The sequence below is a fragment of the Poecilia latipinna genome, unplaced genomic scaffold (genome assembly GCF_001443285.1).
Source record: "Poecilia latipinna isolate Pla-1442-1.1 unplaced genomic scaffold, P_latipinna-1.0 Scaffold1936, whole genome shotgun sequence".
Taxonomy (NCBI): domain Eukaryota; kingdom Metazoa; phylum Chordata; class Actinopteri; order Cyprinodontiformes; family Poeciliidae; genus Poecilia; species Poecilia latipinna.
This window is the reverse complement of record NW_015114552.1, coordinates 89,112-110,553: the sequence shown is the minus strand read 5'-3', so window position 1 is coordinate 110,553 and position 21,442 is coordinate 89,112. Positions and strand designations below refer to the sequence as shown.

The following is a 21,442-nucleotide window of genomic DNA, read 5'->3' as shown; positions in this document are numbered from 1 at the left end:
AACCCTAAAAGTCGAGTTGAATCAAGTAGAGGAGGTACTAGAGGTACTAGAGATTTGTTATTCTTGACCAAGGACCAGATTTTCCATTTCCTGTTTTGTTTCTTTCCACTTTAATCCTTCTCTGAATAGACCATGATCAGGCGTATGGCGGAAAACTTCTGCGTTTTCTTCTTAGTCGTTCAAATGATATAATGACACAATAACTCTCTAATTTAGGTCAGTTTTAAAACCAGTTGTACCATATTGGTTTTTGTGAGTGATTCAACCTTATTGGACAATTGAAGCATGAGATGATAAACACACCTTTATAAATCTGCAAACTTTAAGGTATTTGCAGCACCATCTTATGTTCACCCATCTTGATAAAAACAGCGGAGTTTAACTTCCTGGAGAAATAAAGAAAATGGAATTAGGGAGTTTTATGGCGTTCATCCACTCTGCTGTATAACAAATGGGGCTCAGACAGAGTTGGTTATGAAACTGAAATCTGCAGTCAGTCGAGTTGCTGGTCTACACTGAATGCTGATGTAGACAATACTATTGGGATATAACATAGCTCAACAAGCTCTAATAGTCCATTGCTGAAAGGCTGCTCAGACCTTCTACTGTGGCCCATCTCTGTAGCAAATTGCAGAGAGTAGTGCTGCATTCATCCTCACTTACTCTGCTCAGTTATTCTCTGTGGTCACTGTATTGTGTTTCCAAATACTTTACTTAAGTACAAAGCTCCCATTTGCTGGATGAAAGGTGTTACTCTGACCTTTTCCTGCTGTGCACTTTCAATTAGCAAAACTGAACTCAAACTGCTCCAATCATGGGAGGCTTTTAGATGTTTTTAAAGGCCAATGAAGTTGATTTCCAAAATTTTTATGCAACCTTGGGAATGAGAAACCTTTATACCAAGCCAGAATATAGCCACAAAAGTAGATCAAAAAGATTATGTTGCTAAGCTAGGCTCCAACGAAACCTATAGTGGTTCAGGTTAGTGTCGGCTTTTGATTTAGATATTTACTGCCTAAATTTCACTTTGATATTTATGTTATAGTTTTATGAAATCTAAATTACACAGACATATCTATATAAACTTTGACTGATGAGACGGTGGTCAGTGATTTAGATAACAGAGCACATATTCGTGTCAGGATATTTTAAAATGTGCTTTTATTGTATTTGAAAAGCTATTTGTTTTACTAACAGTTAGCTTGAAAGCTAACTTCTGTTTATTTAAAGAGAAGTCATTAAGAAAGTTGAAGAAATGCCTTGCAGTAATTTCCAACCTCCAGAATCTAATTGTATATGAAGAAAATATGGTCTTTAAAAAGTCACTGAGTGGGGGTGCGGTGGTGGCGCAGGGGCAAAGCACGACCCACTTATTGAGGCCTTGGTCCTCGTGCCGGTGGTCACAAGGTGGAGATTAACCAATCAGAGGACGGCTTTGGAGAGAGGGAAGCCATGCTGCTCTGGTCAGCCGATAAGAAAAACAGGATAGTTTTTTTTGGGGGGGGGCACAGTCTTTAAACTGAGAGAGAATCCAAGAATCCAATTTTATTAGGTTCCAGAGATTATTCAAGGTCACTAAAATATGCACACAAGGACATTCTGGACGCTCTCTGTGTGGCATAAGATGCTTTTTTGGCAAACGGTAAGAGTCAGTCAGCTGTAATTTAGAGGATTCAGTCATTGGCTGTTGTTTAACTTGTTAAATTATGAACATTGTCACATTTGTTCATTACCAAATCAAATTTGTATGGAAACAATTCATATTTCCATTCATGAATTTAATCTACTACTCCAAAACATGGATGTGATTGTCCTGCAGTGAATAACTTAACACTGCATCCCAACATGGAGTAGTACCCTAATTGCATCAGTTGGCCCCAGCAGCACAGAAATAACAGGATTCGTGTTAAGCAGTGTGATGTGCTGCTTTTTGTCCTACATACGGTGAGTGCTGACAGCTTAGCGCTGTCATGTCTTGTCACTTTCAAGTTTGGTCCTCGTCTTTCATGCCATCCGGTTGCACTCCGTGTCCCTGCAGCCCTTCAGCTACCCACCCACCCACCACCCAGCTTTTATCCTTTTCACAGCAGAGGCGTATAAATACATGAATGACAATAGCGTGTGGGTGACAGCAGAGATTTTGCAGGCACAAGCACAGTCCGAGAGCGCTTTACAGGCAGCGGCGGCGAGCTCGGCTCCCGGACTGACAATTGGCAAACAGAAATCCCAGAGAGCTTCACTTGTAAACACTCAGCCTGACAGCTTCCCCTCTGCGTTCTTTTGTAATTAAGTCAGGAAACAATGAGTGATTTCCATTCTTTTGCCTGTTTGTGCTTTCAATTATTTTTCAGTGAATGAATTTGTTCGGGTGCTGGAAACATTAGAATGAGCCTAAAGTTGTGACTACAAATTTCCTTTAAAGGAAGGTTTTAATGGAAATTTGTTGCAATTTGTACTTGATCTCCTTTACAATAACTTTAATATATCCTTTAAATTTTAATTTTGAATCAGCTCCAGTCAGGAAACAGCGTTTTATCTACGACAGCAGTTCAAAGAATGTAGTGGGAAAACCGTGACTATATTTTCTTAAGTCTACTTTTAATTGGCTGGTCAAGTTTGTGACAATACCTGTTCTGAAAGTTGGTAAGAGTTGAATGTCTTCATTATCTAAACAGGGAAGGACATAGAATCAGAACAATGGATTAGAAAGAAGGTTTTGCCCAGCAGTCAAAGCAATGGTTGCTGGACTTTGTTCCAGTAAATGTCTTACTTCTGTTAATTTTTTTTGTTTTTGAAGTTCCTCCTAAGCTTTATTCTGTTTTTTCTCCACACTTTCATTTATTGAATGTCACAGGACAACTTTGGGAGCGTTGGTGGAGTGTCATGGGGAAGATCAGAGGGTTCCTGGTTTGTCGCATAAGGGTCATGAGAATGTCCCACCTGCACTGGGGTACGTCACAGCAGGGACGGGTTGGTGTTTTGGTTCCCTGTGTTTCTCTCTCCATATAGCCTAGGAACTGCTGTTTCCTGTGTTTTGCCATCAACTTGCATCTGTGTTGTGTGGCTACTCTGTGGGGTCCCTGGTGTTTGTCTGCCTGGGGCTGCTGGGGGCTCTGGGAGCCAAGGTTACCTGCCCATTGCTGCTCGTTGACTTAGAGCTGCAAGGTTTGTATTTTTCTCACCACTGTAAAATGCTAATAGATGAAACATGGCTTCATATTTTTCTGTCTACTTCGATGTCGGATGCAACCCTGATTGAACAAAGTCAATCAAGCAATGCAGTTACCATCTCCGGCTGTCGTTTTTGACATGAAGGTGGGAATAAAATAATCCAATTTTCACCATGCAATGGTGAAAACAATGAGAATCAATTTCGGCAGTACGGCCCAACCTTTATTCTGGTGCCCACATGGTCTACATCACAACTTTGATGTCATGATGTAGACCATGCAGTTAGAGAACTAGTGCACCAGGTTTGGGTGCCCTCTAAATAACATGGTATGTTTCCAGCACCAGAGATGAAAAACCCATTACTGGTCCTGTTCTGTGAGATCAAGCTGTTGCAAATTGGACCTGAAATGAGCCTGAGGAAAGCAACAGCGTTCATGTCGGGTTTCCTTCCCATCTCTAGCTCTCTGTCGAAAATTCCCATTAGCTGCTTTAGGCAAGGCGTAAACAAAAACTTCATTTGCCTCAAGCGTCGATACGATACGTGAAACTAATTTCGATCAGCTCTGGTCAAACGTGACAAATCGACAGCAAAATTGCAGCATCATCCTCCCCTCCATTCGGCGACGAAAAGATATTAGCTCCTCTTTCAGTTTTAATTTAAAGTATTTTTGTGTATTGAAGAAATGTTTTTGTGTTTTCGCCCCTCAGCAAAGACTGACAAATAATCCACGAGTCAATTAGAAGACGAGGTTTCTCAATTATTTATAATGACTTCCTGGAGGGCCGTTACAAGTAAAATAAATCCTCTGTTGGTGGACGTCTCATTTTGTTGTCTTGCTAACTTATTCACACTTTTTTTTGTGACGTTCACCTCCAGCACGGAATGAAATATTTTGTTTTTGCCTGCAGGGTTTGCTCCAGAGCATTTGTGAATTCTGTTCTCCATTTTTCTGCATTTTCATACCTTGCTCTGCTCAACCCAGCACCTCGTATATCACATGGTGCTTGTCTTTACTGAAGGTTAGAAAGGAGAGACAAGAGGGCCTTTGGAGACGCTCCATAACAGCCTCTGAGGAAGCATCGTAGGTGTTAAAATACATGCCTAAGATTATAATGTTTCGCTGGTTACTCAAAAAAAATCACTTCGGAATGACTAATTCTGCTATTGACTCGTCAAGGAATAAGATTCAAGCTCTTCAAATGCATAAAGAGGGATAAAGAAAAAAATAGCAACGAAAGAGACAGCATCCCTTGTGAATACAGTCAAATCGAAGTCTACGGGGGTTGATCCAGCCTCCAGAAGTTCAAACTAAATTCACAGACTGGGATGAGAGCTGAAGAGTCATCACTGCTGCAAAGCGCCGACTTTAATCGCTTGTTCAGAAGCCAATAACAACGGGAGTACACCTCTTTTTCCTTCTATGCTTCAGAGAAACGATATTGGCTTGTGTAAAAACAGAAACACATTATTCTTCCCCAGGCAGTGCAGATGTCCATGCAGACTTTTTAATATTTTACAGAGAGAACACGGAAAACACAACAGTGTTTTGTTGTGGTAATGAATATCTGTTGAAGGCTGGGGAGCACTCAAGGCATTACTTTAAGAAAATGCTCTCCGAATTAGCCTCTAAAGCTATCCCACTTTGTACAGTAGTTTCACAGTCTTAAGGGGATTTAACGCTGTAGTTCGGAGTTATACTTTATCATTTTATCTTGTCATATAACCAATATTCTTCCTGATTTCTTCAAGTAGCAATTCTCCACATTTCCTAGATCCTCATTAGCTTTAGCTGTAGTAGATTTAGACGTTTACTTTTCTTTAGAAACTAAACCAGAAAAAAATGTTCAAAAATACACCAAATATGGAGTGATTAAACTCTGTTAAAACAATGTTAAGGTTTGTAAAGCAACTTCATTTTAATATCAGACTAATAGAACCTAAGTAAATGAAAAAGTGCAGGGGGGAAAGTAATTGGCTCCTTGAAAGCTTTCATTAGGGTTAGGGATAAGGCCAGTTGGTGAAATAATGGTTTTGAGATTGTGAACAAGAAAAAAAAAAGCAATTATGATCACTCTTGCTTGCAACAAATCACTGAAAAACCTGAGAAAACTTTGTTGTCATAAAGATAAGTGTTTTGTTTAAACTAAACTTAATTCCATTGGATTATAGAATTATATTTACATTTTCAAAGTACAGAAAATGGGAACATTGTCCATTTTAAGGATCAGAAAGCCCCGTCTATTTGCTGTGTGCCTTTGCTGTTGAAATAATTGGAGAGACCCCGTTCCTTGGCACAAATGTGCAAAATGGATGGCTGGGGCCAAATTGCAGGGAGAGGGGTGAAATGGAATTGGACCTTTGCCAAACAGAGCCTGAGATGAAGGTCTGAGATGAAGATGAAGGTCATTTTAAAATGTAATCCAAAATATCATGGAGAAAACCACCAACACCAAACCTCCAAGTAGAAATTATGAATGTTTTATACTCCACTAGGTATTTACAGCAGTAGGATTAAAATTAATAACTATGATTTTAATGAATGCAGGCCTTAAGGCTCAATGTTAACCTTTTCATTTATTTAAGCCAAGAATATTTTATCCGAGTTCTGCGAGACGCTGGAGCTCGGTCTGTCTGCACTGTGCCAGCTGCTTGCCAATTCCTACATCATCTGTCATGTCAGCCTTTTCTTTCACCAGCAGGATTCTGTACTGGGTGGAAAAAGCACAACGTCAACCGAATGGGAAAGCAACGCCTGTGTTGCACCCAGCTGTGCCTATCTTCCTGAAGTGCAGACAGATCATTTATTCTGTTTCTAACCATTGTGTAGGAATGCTCTCATTTTCTCTTCACATGTTGCCTCGTAAAACATGAAACGAGTCAGATTGATGGCTGCTAACATAACTCACTGATGAAGAAGAATAAATAAGGAATAGAAAAGGTATACAGTGTACCACAAAAACAAGGAAACAGACAATCTGACATAGAAGTTGGAAAGTTTGGTCTTTAAAGGCTGGTATTCTGCATGTAGAAAACAAAACTTAGGATAAACTTGGTGGCTAACCCTATGACCAAGTGTGATTTTTCAGTGTGGAGAACCTGCAGAGTCAATGGCAAGATGGTGGAGAAAGTAAATAAGGTTTTATTTGAACAAAACGAAGAACAAGGCACAGCTAAAGCAAACAGAGTCTCGCATGAGAAAACACCACTGGCAATGCAGACACAAAGACTTAGCTGAGAATAAACAGAGAAACTCGTGAGGATATACTCAGCATGTATACTAAGGGAGGATAATGACAGATGCACTCTGCACGTGGTATAACCAAACTTAACTAGAAAACACAAATTAAGTAGACTCTGAAAACAAAAGCTAGTATGGTTATAAAACAGGAGGAACCAGAAATAAATTAAATTGTTACAGCACCAGAACTGTGTCAATTTTGAGCATAGGTCCGTGTACAGAAAATGTTACTTCTGTTGACATTGTCTTCTGCTTAAGACATTTTTAAAAATGCAGTTAAAAGTCTTCAGCTTATCCAAATTAAAAAGAGAATTATTTCCCTTGATGCAGTTTATTTCCTCCTGTTGATCAAAGAAAGAAACGGCAGCTTGTTTTCATAACCATGTGCAAAACTCTTCTGTTTCCATTCACCACAAAACGGTGCAAATTGGAATTACAAAAATATATTTGCTTGAAAGAAACACTACAATTTAGAGAAAAACTCATGTTTTTCTATAAAAATATTTTGCGCTTTGATGAGGTGTTTTTTTTTAGCTCGAAAAGTGATCAACAGATCAAAATGTGATCAACAGCCAGATGTCACTACTGGTGGAAATGACGAAGAAGACAACGGGAAGTGGTCGGAGGAAGATGGTGCAACGTTTTTTTTTATTATAATTAAAATCAAATTATTTTAATTGTGCTTAGCTAAATGCCTCAATTGTGAATGTTTTTTCAACATTAGAGGAATATTTTGCGCGTATTTGTAATGGAGCCGCAGCTAGCATCAAGCTAATTTTGATTTCCTGCTAAAACAGGCTCACAAGGATTTCTCTAACATGAAAAAACTTTCTGTGGTATGAGCATTTAAACTCAAGATTATTTAAAATATAGATAAACATACTTAATACTTTTAAACAACAAAATCAATGCAAGTGCAGTAAGAATCCAAAGAAATTACATGATCTCATGCTTTGTTATGCAGATGCTCTGTCTGCGCTGATGAACATTGATCCAGTATTGCTAGCAGAAGCTGCTCAAATTGACAGCATCCTGTTCTACTTCCTAGATAATTCAGCTTTTAGTTATTTGACAACTTGGTTGTCAAATAACTAAAGAGATGTAGATGTAGACCAGGAATACACCCCAGGTCTACATCTCAAATGTAATTTCACCAAGTCAAACTTCTCAGATTTGTATGTAATTATTACATTTAAAAAACAACAAAATTACTCAATTACATCACAGAAAAAAAATAGCTGACAAAAATATTGACCTGACAACCCAGCTCTCGTTGCCATCCTTTGCCTTAGCGCTCAGGTGGTTTCTATGACTTCCACCGCCACTGACGGCTGTGCCGTTCGAGTCAGTCTGACGACCTGACATGGAAAGAACACCTCGAGGTCACCACTTCCACCTGAACTGGACGTCAGTTTGAAGCAAGGAGACACATTTGTCACAAGAACCAGTGATGTCCTTCTGTTTTTGTGTTTTCTCACTTCTGAGAGCACAGGTTGGTCTTTGCGCAATCTGTCATTTAGTTGCTAAGAAACTAAAATCAAAAGAACATTCTCTGCGGTTTAGTATGTGACACCGTCCTTGCACATAGAAAACGATGTCTGGAGTTTGGAGGTTGTATCGACCTGAGATAGGTAGGCTGATGCCGAAGTTTAGAGCGTATAAATATGAAAATTATGTGCATATGTCTGAGGATCAAAGGGATATCCTCCTCAGTTATTTTCAGCTTTTTGACAAGACTGTCTTAAAATTTCATTAAGCTGCAATAAGTAATCACTTGGCCTGTTTTTTGTGAGGGAAGAGAGATGAAATCCTATTCTGGCATTTGTTTTGTCTGTGCTGGCCATCTCCAGGCCAGGACCAACAGCTTGCTGTACTTGGCAACGGCTGCGCATACATTTCCTACATCAGAGGGAAGTGTGAAGAAGTGTCGGTATAACAGGTTTATGCTCTCATCTCTGGTAAAGTGTCTTTCTTCCCGTTTCTGTGACAGTTCAAGAAGTGCTCAGGTCGATTTGGAGTGACCAGCAAAAGGTCAAATAGGCTCTTGAGACTAATGAATAATAATAATACATGAATAAACCCAAATAGTGTCACAAAACCTTAAAAAATAATGTGAAGCCAGTTAAACAAAAATGTTTAGACGTGAAGTAAAAGGAGGCTGGGCATATTGATTTAAATGAAGGTTTATCAATTGGTTAATTGGTTGAAAGTACGACTTTTGGTATTCCAGTTTTTTTATTTACACATTTCTCTTAGTGTTTTTAAATCCCGAATGTTTCCAGATAATTTGGCAACAAAAACATAAAGAAGCAGATTGCCAGGCAGAGTATAACATCCATATCTGTGAAATGTGAAAGTAAATAGATTGGTGCCAGTTTAGGCACACCTTAAGAAGATTATTATCTTCTTCCATGCTAAATTCAGCCTTTGTTAGCACGTTAGCATCCATCATAGCATCTGTAGTGACAAATATATTCTTAAAAAAATAAAAGATGGCATTCTGGCATTTCATATCTCCTCCCCTTAATTTCTTAGAGATGGTGACGCTTCAAACCAAATTACTTGCTAATGCTAGCTCTTCTTTTAGCAACAAAGAACCCTTACTCTCACTTTGTGTTGAAACCACTGTATTAAATATATGTCAGCATGGGAATAGCATAAACCAAGGTTCACTACATGCTAAAGAAGATTAAATATGTGAGTGAAAAAGTAATGAGAAACAAATCAGTGCTGTTGATTGTTTCTAAAAATATCCACATGCATCATCAAGGAGTCCAATCATCTAAACGTTCATTAATTTGATCATTACAGCAGCAATAGTTCTCATATTGTTAACAAGAAACCTGTCAGGCGCCTTACATGCAGAGTCTCAGCTTTAAATGTAAGCTTTTCATGAAACCAAATTAAATTTAAGTCCAACAGTGAGATCTGGATGATCTTTTAATTAGGGATACTCCACTGGTTGAAATAATTACTGAAAGCAGCTGCACTGACCGAGAGAGTTGGCACGAATCAAACACCAGCTCCTGGTGATTGATTAATCCTTGTCTTATTATGTAAGTACAGTCATAATTTGTCTCGCAGCTGGATTCAAACTTTCTGCTTATCTCATGCTGCTTTCTAAATCATATTGTAGCTTCATAATGAATTTTCACTCTTTATTGGAGAACGGCAGAAGGAAAGAAAAGAATGATGATGAAATGCTGCAGCAAAAGGATCTTTTCTTGTATGAAAATTGCACGTTAATACCCGTTTCAAAAGTCAGAATTATACATTTTAAACTTATGAAATGAGAGGGAACTTTATATCAAAACACAGCATTAATAATTAACTTGTGGCATTTGATTTCCTGCCAGTGCTTCAAACAACAACCAGCTATGGGGTTGTTAAAACTGGAAGAGTATAAATGGCAAATAGTATCATACCAAGAGATAAATCCAAACTTTCTGTTAAATACACATAGGTTTGTTTAGCCAATGTGAAGCATAGAAAGGCAATAAACAAGTAGAGAAAGGAGCAGGAATACACCCCAGGTCTACATCTCAAATGTAATTTCACCAAGCCAAAGTACAAAAAACCCATAACGGCGTTTCAGAGCGCAGATCAACACCAATGACCATGTGGGAATCAAATTAAAGAGGCTAAAGAAATCAGCTGTAGCACTTTTTTGAGCTGGCGCCACGGGTGATGTCTTCCAAACTGGGAGAAGTGGACATGCTGCTCACATCCTCCTCGCTTCCCTTTGCCTTCTGATTTACTCCCAGCTCCGTTGCCAGGACTCTTGGAGCATCTTGGAGATGAGGAGGAGGGGAGAGATCATCTTTCATCTGTGTTGACACGTCATTATGAAAATGGAGTCCTCTCTGGCCACGCCACATGGCTTAGCGGCCTCTTGCTGCTGGCTCCGTTCACCAACCCCAATGCGAGCCAACAGGACTGTCAGAGGATACTCCCTTGGCTTCGGAAAGGCAGAGATTATGTGCATAACAACGGAGTGACAGATAGCAGTGGAGAAAGAAAGAAAACAGGCCTGTACTGTACAAATTAAGCTTGCACTTCACACTTACTTGCTATTTCGCGTTCATCTAAAAGGTGTCAAACTGAAGGCCTGGGGGCCAAATCTCAAAAGGACAATGAAGATTATTTTTTAAAGTTAAATCAAAGTGATTTCAACAGATTTTTCCACACTTTTTCGCATTAATTCATAATTGAGTTTATTGCAAACTTTCTCTAAAAATGGGTCAAAAACATCAAGTTCAAGCAATGCTCACTCCAACCTGCAGGTGGCAGTGTTTCTTACTTCTACTACATTGCTTCCTCAGACTTTCATGATGTCAGGTTGTAGTCTGGGATCGACGTGGAGAGCGACAAAAAGCCACATTTACCATCATACATAAGCAAAAATATCACAAAATTCCTTGCAAACATTTCTATAGCAACACTACAAAAAAATAGTGGCTTGGATCATGACAACATTTGCGAAATCATGGAAAAGATGTTCATATTTTAACAGTTTCTTCATGGGTTTTATCACTGCATTCGGCCACAACCTGCCCTTTTTAGCCCAAAATGAAAATAAGTTTGACACCCTTGATCTAAATCTAAATATTAATGCCAAAATTTGGATGTTTCAAGGAGTTTGAATACTTTTGAACAGCGCTACACTTTCAGGGCTGCACTTAATGAGCTCAGAGGCTGAAAAAAGGCTGCTCTGTCTCCAAAAGATGTTTTCTTCATTGCAAATAAGCCCCTTTGGTTAAAATTGGTTACTTTTCTCCCAGAGAGTATGTGCCCCTCGGAGTGACATCAAAGCAACAGGATTAGGTGTTCATTACTGGAAAAGGAGCTCCACTCTCATCACATCTGAGATCTCTGGGGCTTCACATCCAGACAGAGATGAAAACAGATTTTTGAACTTTCCACGACAAGTGATTTTCGGTTCAGTGTTGTTTGAAAAATGATACCGCATGTTTTTGTAGGATTGAGAGTTAAAGGGCACTGAATAAATCAGTCCCACCAGGAATGCTTAACACGTCCACAATGTAGAAACATGATTAATGGAAGTTTGCAAACTGTAAACTTGCTGCAAAATCTATCTAGTTGATAAACTATTACGTCAGACCAAAATTTGATATTTCAAGTTCTCTATGGAAATTCTCTGTAATTATTTTTCCTCTAGAAAGAAGAATTGATGATTCTGGTAAACATGGCCGTTGGTCCACGTCCTACATCAGCACCATGCTTTTTTTTTAAACATATCATGTCATTTTTGATCTTGTAGAATTTTTGGCTGGCTGCCCATTCATGGGAAAAGTTCAACATTTCTTCATATCGGGGCATGATATGTTGCGCTTTCGGATCTTATAATACCTTTCTCTCTAGTCTGTTTGGTTCGAGCCAAATTGGATGAGTCTCCATTGGCAACGTGTACCATTAGGTGTCTAGTTTATCCAGAATCTCTTGGTATATTTGGTTATTGCAGGTTTCCCCATTCAGTTGACGCTGCATTTGCTCTCCCGCATGTATCGCTGTCGTTCATTCAGTGAGGTAAATCCACGGGACAATCGACGACTGTACTCTGCTGCCAATAAATTTCCTCAGCCTGGAGAAACCGCGCAGGATGTGCAAATGGAGACGAATTTGTCCGCGGCTGATTGGGACAAACACCTGATTTGGCTTTAGCCTATTTCATGTTGTCAGACAGGATCTAGTCAAAAAGATTTCTTTATTCTACAGATCTGACAGTAATTACTTTATCCTTTTTAATGGAAATAATCATTTAAAACCTACTTTGTGTGGTAAATCAGGATAAATCTGATTTTCTAATTTGTGTATTGAGTTCAAATATTGAATTGTGGCAAAAACAGAAGGAATCTGTAAGAGGGCAAATACATTTTCACAGTTCTGCATATTCTATTTAAGTTAAATAAATCTGAACTCTAATCTAGCCAGGTTGCATTTCCTGTGATACGGCAAGTTCCAGTATAAATCACAAACTGACTCAGATGTTATGGCTGGAATCATTTTTTATGTCTTAACTGGAATTAAGGTGAATAAAATATCACTTGTATGGCATATGTAGGATCTTAGTGACAAGTTATTTATTATGACCGAAGTCTTTCTTTTTTCAAAACAAGGCGATGACATTTCAAGTCAGCATTTTTACCCAATTTCCTGTAAACGCGAATATCCCACTCAGTCTAATCGAGTTAGAGATTATGCCTCTTTTTCCTCAGAGTGAAATACAAATCATAATTTAAATCCAGTAGGATAAACATCAGTCAGTCACGGAGCTGAAAGAGAAGACTTGACTTGAGCTGCATGCCAGTCATCCTGATTGGCAGCTGGCTCGGAGGACTGACAGTGAGGAGGAGTAGCAGGAGCCAAAGGTTGAACGCTGGCTCCGTTCTCAGCACCTGGCACCTCCATTGAAGGAATCACAGGACTCCCACTGGCTTAACGGTTCTTTTATACCCCCAATAAAACAATCAAAGCTATAGTCTAGACAAAAATTAGGTGGCTATTATTTTACATAAACATTTCTGGAGAGATTTTTAAACCTCTGAATATAATATACAAACCACCAGAGATAGAAGTTCAGTATTGACTCTACTTGGAATTTTTCACAGTTTAGGTTGTTGGAATCTTAATCTATGCGTTTTTAGGGTATTTCATGCGATATACCATCACAAACTAGTGCATAATTACTTCGATAATAGACTGACGAGGAGTCAAATTCAGGCAGGAGATAGGCAGAAGTAGTATCTATTTTTTTCTCTCTTTCTACCAAAAACTGGATGATAAAAGTCTTCAGTTTGCTGGTTTGGTTTCAACTAGCCCCTTTTTTAAAGGGCAATATTGCTTTCAAAGACTTCAAAATTCGTTTTATTTGTTGTTTTCTTTATTTATTCCAGTTCCAGTGTTAAATGTTCATTAGAATTTAAAGTTCTTTAAAGATTTAAAGATCTTTGAGAATGTGATCTTGCCATTATTATTTCACCATTACCATTATATTACTTAAAAATTGTCTCAAAACAACAATATTATCGTTTATCGCAATAACTTCTGGAACAATTTAACTTCTTATCCTGACAGGCGGCAGTAGCATGACGATAAATGAGAAAAACCTACTGGCTTAATATATAAATATACACTGCTCAAAAAAATAAAGGGAACACTCAAATAACACATCCTAGATCTGAATGAATGAAATATTCTCATTTGAATACTTTGTTCTGTACAAAGTTGAATGTGCTGACAACAAAATCACACAAAAATCATCAATGGAAATCAAATTTATTAACCAATGGAGGCCTGGATTTGGAGCCACAAACAAAATTAAAGTGAAATGTTCCCTTTATTTTTTTGAGCAGTATATATATAAATCCAACAAGACGATATCTTAAAAAATGGCTGATAACAAACAGACATTCTCTGTCCAATCTGACTGAGTTTGAACAATTTTGCAAAGAACAGGTCAAAGTCTCTAAATGTGCAAAGCCAGGAGATGAACCCTGTAAAATTGAAAATTATGTACAATCCTCTTTCATTTATGCACTGATTTGTTGTGAATTTGATGAAATCCCTATAATTACACAAAATATAAAAATAAGTACATGCCGCTTCCAACCAACTCATTTCAATAATGACCGACAGAGTCAACAAGGAGAGTAAATTAGCGTAGAGTCACTAATGAGGCGACCTGCAGATAATCACAGGCTGTAATTCACCAACTACACACACAGCTTGAGTCTTACTGCAATAAGCAGGAACACACTGTTATCCGGGTATTTAACTCGCGTTTAAAAACAGGCCATCAATTCACATGACATTCAATCTTTAAGGATCAAAACACAAAGTAGAAAAGGGTAATTATAGTCTGATTTTACCCTTTAACTTTAAAGACCTGTGCATATTTTAAAACCACAAATATACAAGCAGGTTATTACAACTTCATATTTATTTTTTATTTTACAATTATTACTTTTCTCTTGTCCATGGGAAACATTTCCTCTCCTTGTTTGAAGCTTAAAAGCTGCATATTTCACTGCAGAAAGTGTTACAAAGCATCAATGAATTAGGTCCTATCATTATTTTACTTTTCTTAACTCCATCTGTTTTCTAACAACAAGCTAACCCGTTTTACAGATTTCTTCAGAAGTGAAGTAAAGAGGCTTCACCAGCGGAGGTATTTTTTTGCTCTCTTATGTAAATTGTGACCCCTGAACCGGGCTTTTCCTCTCCTGTCCAAGTTGCCAAAACCAAACAAGCAGCACAGTCTCTTTAAATCTGACTAGCAATAAAGCTTTCACTTCTCAAAATGCTGCTGTTGCACATACGTCTCCAGAGAGGTAAAGGTCAGAGTAATACTAAGTAAAAATGTCACGATTAATAGATGTAGATGAATTATGTTTTGACAACTTAAAAAAGGCAATCTATCCTCGAGAGGGGGAGACATTAATCAGCCATAACAAGAAGAGAAAACAATAATTACTTGTTCATCTTGGATCTGAAATCTATTTTGGTTTTATCTCTGCTTCTCTACAGAGATCAAAATCTAAATTTGGCCAAATGGGAACATTACAATGATGCAATGGACAGTCTGAGGATGTGGGGTCATGTAGAAGTGCTAAATAAACTAAATCTTTTTGTTTTTGGCACAGAAATAGTCTCATGAGGAATCATTTAGGTAAAAATAACATAATATCCACAACTTGTAGATGTAGGAGCTGATCCTCAGAGGAGGAGGAAGTAAGGACCTTTATGCAGGAAAATATATCAAAAATAACAAAACTAAGCGCTTAAAGAAGTAACTTGCAAACAAGAAATAACTGGAGGCACCATTTATGACATTTCACCTTTTCCTGACCACTTCCGGTGAAGCCCAAGTGTCTTTTGGTGCTGCCCACTTTATTGGATTTAAAATAAAATGGTCTGTAGATGAATTATGTTTCAATGGCGGTTCAGTTCCACTTTAAATACTGAGAAGGAATAATAACAGGCAAGCGTCACAGGTGATTAATTAGCATGATGCGGCAGCTGTGTGAGAGCGGGACTGAGAGCAAAGATGGCGCCTTAAGATGCAAAAATAAGAATTTATGGCTTGACCTAAATCTGCCTCGTAAAAACATGAGATTTAGTTAGTCTCCTGGTCTAAGGTCTAACTGACGATTTATCATGTATTTAAGAGCGAAATGAGCTACAGACTCCAGCTTCTGCGCCTGTTTTACTGTAAAATTACGATTGTTAGCTAGTGACATTGGTGGATGTAATATAAGATTACATCTTATATTACACATATAAGATGTAGCTTCATAGTAATAACCACATTAATGTGTCTCAAATTGAACGTTATGTTAAATGACTTTGACTCATTTAGGAAACAAATAAGCGCAACTTACCCCAATATTATTTCGCTGTTAAGCGGTCATGACAAAGGCACTTCCGGCTGAAAATATCAAAATAAAGGCACTTCCTGTTTCGTTCGTTCTGAAGTTTAACTCATTGATTTACTTAAACGCACTTAAATTTGAGCATATTATTTCAAAACTACTTAGATTTACTTAATTACATTTACTTTTTTGTAGAATACACAACACACTCACTGGAATAAAGGAAAATAGCTCAAAATAATATGCTGACTGTGCTGTCGAACCATCTGAATGCTTTTGAATTGAGACATTTTTTCATTTTCCTTTTGCAGTTTATGCTGTGCAGGAATTCAGTGTTAATTTAATTAAAATCCTCCTCAAAATATTCTATTATGATACAATACACAAGTGAGAAGTTTGGTCACATTCTCATTTAGTCATCACACAAAGCCACCTTTTTTGAAAAATAGAAAGCTATTTACTGAAAATTTCATCCCTTTTTGCATGTTTTTCTTGAACTTTAAAGTTTGTTTTCATTCATTTTCTTTTTTAAATTTAGGAAAAACCTTTGGGTGTCATTTTTTGCAGCAACAAGTTACCATTTCTTACTACAGCAAATCTTTTCCCAGGTAGTTTTAGCAAGAATAATATCCTCACTATCTGATCCTCTCTCTTCATGGCTTCTAACCTAAAGTCCCAATTTTCATCCGCATCTCACTAAAACATCCTTCTGGCTTTAGAAATCCATCAATTTACGACTTACTGCTGCAGAAATACACGCGTGGAGCTTTGTACTTGCATTCAAAGTCCATTTATAGAAATCAGTCAGGTTTTTTTTCCTGACACTCCAGCTAACCGTGAAATTCTGAGCGTTCAGGGCAAATGAATGATATTAACTGAGAGAAAACGCCCTCGCCTGAAAGTGTTTCAAGCCTCTATCAGCGCTGTCTGGTTCTGTCTGCCAGGCGGTCGCCGTATCTGAAGCCAGAAGAGAAATATTTCATTATTTTTCTATTACTGGACGTTTTTCTTTACAATTAAACTCTACTTATCATGTAAATTTGCCCTTGTTTTTTTTTTTTTTTGTTTTCCCTGCACAGCCAAAATGGATGTGTTATTTTCTGTTTTTCCTCGGAATAAAGTTAACCTCTTCATTCGGTTATTCACAGGCGGCTTTGGAAAGCTCCCCAAACAGCTGAATGATGAGTTAATCTCATTCCTTTTTCTGCCTTTTAACACTGATTTATTCATGAGGGCTTCTCAGAAAAGAGGAATACTTCAAATGACGCTAAAAGACAGCAGTTTTCTGGGCTCGCATACCTGCAGCCCTGCCAATAGCTTCTCCCTCAAGGTGGAAATAAAGTCATTTACGGATTCTTGTGAAATAGATTCCCTGAACCTAAATAAATTTGATTAACTGACATCCTGCTGGCTCAGGCTGCTTTCTTTTCCTTTTTTTGTGACTCCTTTAACACTGATGTCATTGGAAAAGCTCTCCAAACCAAACAAACGGTGAACAGAACATCTTCAAGAAGAGTTGAAGGAGACACTTTGCACACAAAATTTACAGGAGGACTTTAAAACAATAGAAAGACTTCAGGTTTAATACTGTGCTGTTTCTGAGTTTGTCAGAAAAACAAGGAAAAGCAAAATAAGGAAAAAGACTAATTTTAATAGATTATGACATTATTTGATTTATGAATATTAAAATAACTTATGATAGGCTCTAAGTGTGTATTTGACACTTTCATAGACCAAAAGCTGCTGTCATACGACCAGACCAAAGTTAAGTCCTTGTAAAGCAACGATTTTATATGAAATATATTCAGGAAAGTACAACAAAAACTTCCTGCTTTAAATATTTAGCTGTTACAAAATTTAGACCATTAATTTTATCTTCCCCCCTGTTGAATTTGTAATTAGATTCTTGGTCTTTATTTCCTGTTGGGTAGAATATTGTGATCCTTTAAGAGTGGATATAGATCTGTGTTTCTGCAGAAGGTACATAATTAAATTGTTGGCTTTTATCAGGAAAAATGAGGAATCATATAAAACCAATGCTGGCTGCAGTCCACCGACTTCCTGTTCATCATAGGATTGGTTTTAAGATTTTTTCTGTTTTTTAAGATAATTTATCGTTTGGTTTATACCATTAGTCTGACAGTGAGAAGTAGATGCTCTGGGATGTTCCAGGAGATCTGGTGACAGGGGACATAATGCTTTTTTCTGAGCTTTGGACCATAAAAAAAATCTAAGACATTAGAGGAAGATCTAGAATCGCTGGCATTTAGTTTGATCTGTACCAACAACCCATGTTGACAAAACCAATTTGGCAAACCCAAACTGGATCTCAAGTGGGTATAGAACATAAAATCTGTAAAGTCACATCTTTTTGTCCTACATCAAACTTGAAAACCAAATTGTTTGACCAGTATGGAGCCAACAGGAAGTCCAGTGGTTTGTTTTTCTGCTAATTACTATGCTAACAGCGATAGCATGAATCCCATTATGTAGCTATATCTTCCATTCTTTGCTTGCAAATTTGCTGTCTTTGTTATTTACTTTTATTTAAATTACAGAACAGTTTGTCTGTCAGATTGAAAACAAACTTAGACTGTTATCAGCTTGACCATTTCTCTTCCTGTGTGAAACACGTACTGAAAACTAAAAGAAATTTGTGTAAAACTCAACTAAATCGCTGCAAAATTTTGTCCATAAATTACTGACATGTTCCATTCTCAGTAGATGTTGCACACAGGAAGATAATTGGTGGAGAACAACCTCATATTTCCACTTCCTGCATTAGTAATCATTGTTTTTATGGTAATAAAACACCCAAAGAAAACATGATGATGGAATAATAACTTGAACTGACAGAAACATTGAGGTTCTTGCAACTGGATTTGTTTTAAGATGATTGGTTGTTGCTGTTCTTGGACTAATTAAGTCAGAAAGCTGAGGAAAGTAACCTTTTAAAAGAATTGCACCTTGAATTTTCATTTCAAATGAATGTGCAAACACAATATTGTTTATTCCCATCCAGACTGGAGCTTTGTTCTTGTGTCTTTTTTCCTCAGCAAACACTTGACACCAGTCTGAGTGCGTCAACAATTCCCTGATTACAATCAGAGTTTGTGTATGTTTCTTCTCCAAAGTGCGTGCACCCTTTCATTTCCTATCGCGACAGATGATCACCTCACTCTCTTTGTACAAATAAGCACAGATTTTCAATGTGAATTTGTATTTTTGGACTCTAAAAAATGTTATGAAGTCAATTTATTAAAAGTTACTTTGGAGCCATTTCATTGCCTTTTTTTTAAACCACTATTTATTGGAATGGTTTTTCTTCTGCGCCTCAGGGGTTTGCCAGGCTGTAATTGGCCTTGGGTGAGAGCCAATTGTTCAGCTGTTGAATTATACGAGCCACATCTCAACCAAAAGTTATTGTTCTCACCTCCAACTCATGCTTAAAAATCAATGGCAGAAAATGAGAACGACTGACGGCTTGCTTGCTTTTCTCTAATGCTGACATAATTTCAGAGAATGACCTGCCTGGATCCAGGATGTTAAATGCAACAACAACAAAGAATTTACTGTATATTGAGTCAGTACTTTCACTGACTCAATTCGTGTATAAAAGCATTAACATATTCTTTTCCTGTCATTACTAATCCATGTTGGGATTGGAGAGATTATCCTAGGAAGGAAATAAAAGACAAGCAGAAGTCCTACACTGCAGAAAGTGAGAGTTATAAAGAAAAATGTTCCTCTGAGATAAGTCCCTTGTAGCTGAACTATCCAGCTCACTGTTTATGAATAATTCACACAGAGGCAACCAGTATAAAGGAAGCTGCAGAAGAATTGCACAGACGGATATTTGCAGAGCTACCGGTGCAGCTAGAAAGAACCAGCTCAATAAGCGATTCTTTTCAGACTCAAAGCAGAAGAAAACACATTTCTTTTAGATTTGTGGACTTCGATAAGTTATTGGGTACAATTTCCAGATGTCTGGTGGTGTTTAGTTAATCTGTTTAAACAATTATATGAAAGTGTAAACACCAGGAGAAAGTCCAGCCGTCATAAAGGTCTAAAAAGAATGAAAAGATGAACATGTGTTGGTGCAAAATGTTCATATCAACCCCAAAAACAACCTCTGAAAATGCTGGTGGAAGCTGGCAGCAGAATGTCATCAATCGAACAAGTTATGGCCTGAAGTGCCGTTCCATGAGGAAGAAGCCATTACTCTGAAAACAACATAAGAAGACAGATTATGGTTTTAAATTGCATTTAGGGACAAAGACCTTAACTTCTGGAGTAAGGTTGCATAATATATCACATCTATGGCAATAATCATGACACAATTGAACGTGCAATCATTATTAGCTAATATACTCCAAATATTACTCCAAAATGCTAATCGGATATTGTCATTGCAATTTTTACCAACAGTGTTGCCATCATAAGATTTTCTAATAGTTTGGAAACATGAAACTAGATGGAAAATGGACTGAACCAGTCACATGATCAGTCAAAGTGCACACGTTCCTACAGAGAGGGTTAAGTACCTTCAGCAAGAGGTTATAAACATGTGATAGGAGAACAACTTTACCCAGAACCATCCCACCAACCATTAAGACTCAAGGTTTCCCTCAAAAAACTTGCTAGGCCGGTGTTAGGTTGCTACGGCTGTCGTTCATCCAGCGGCCCGTCATGTTTTTGAGTTAAAAAATGTTTAAAGTTGACAGGAAATTTGAAAATATCACTTGATAAGTATGTGTTATATACCTGAACACCAACTAAAGTCGTAAAAAATGCAAACATTTTAAAAAACCTTAAATAAATAAGCAATGCTAAGCCTGGTGGGGCACAAGTAAAGCCTGGTGGCCTGCCAGGCTTATAATACAAAACTGTGGGAATAAGCAAATTACTCAATTGCAGCAATGTCTCAAGATATAAGCCAAGAAGTTATATCACAAAATAAATCTTGGGAAAATGATAACGCTAAGTATAAAACCAAATTACAAAATGGTTTAAGGACAGCTGATGTGATGTTTGGATCTCAGTCACTTAAAAAAAACAAACACACAGATTCTCAGTTTAAAATCAAACTACTGTGGAAACCTTATGGTGGAACACCCAAAAAAACTCAAAAACAATTCTCAGACGACTAAATCAACATAACTTATTCATACTTCTTAAAAATTGCAAAGCAAATAGATGAAGAGGGAGCCAACACAACCGCCACACTGACAGTAATCCTCTGGGAATTAATCCCAGCCTACATTTATTACTAATTTAAATCAGTGAGTAGGCCTGCACCAAAGGACAATGCCACTATAGCCAATGGGATAACTCACTGTATTCTAAATTTTTCTAACTTGGTCGTTGCAAGTCTGCTTCAGAGGTATGAAGCAACTTAACAAAGATGGAAAGAAGGGAAAAGGGAAAACAAGACGGCTACTGCAGAGATGTGAAGGTAATCACTGCTGCAGTGGCTATTTCCTAAGGTAACACTGCAATCAAGCTCAGAAAAACACTCAGCAAACTGCACATTTCACATTACCAATATATATATATATATATATATATATATATATATATATATATATATATATATATATATATATATATATATATATATATATATATATATATATATAT

The 21,442-nt window shown here is 37.5% G+C and overlaps 1 long non-coding RNA gene across 1 annotated transcript in view; it reads right to left on the bottom strand.

Annotated features, from left to right (window-relative positions):
- Nucleotides 1–5,715: 5,715 nt before the first annotated feature.
- LOC106935255 (uncharacterized) overlaps nucleotides 5,716–21,442 on the bottom strand; it is a 21,598-nt gene continuing 5,871 nt past the window's right edge. The window contains exon 2 of the long non-coding RNA XR_001421861.1: nucleotides 5,716–5,875. This is a non-coding gene — a long non-coding RNA (uncharacterized LOC106935255). The remainder of the gene's footprint in view (nucleotides 5,876–21,442) is intronic.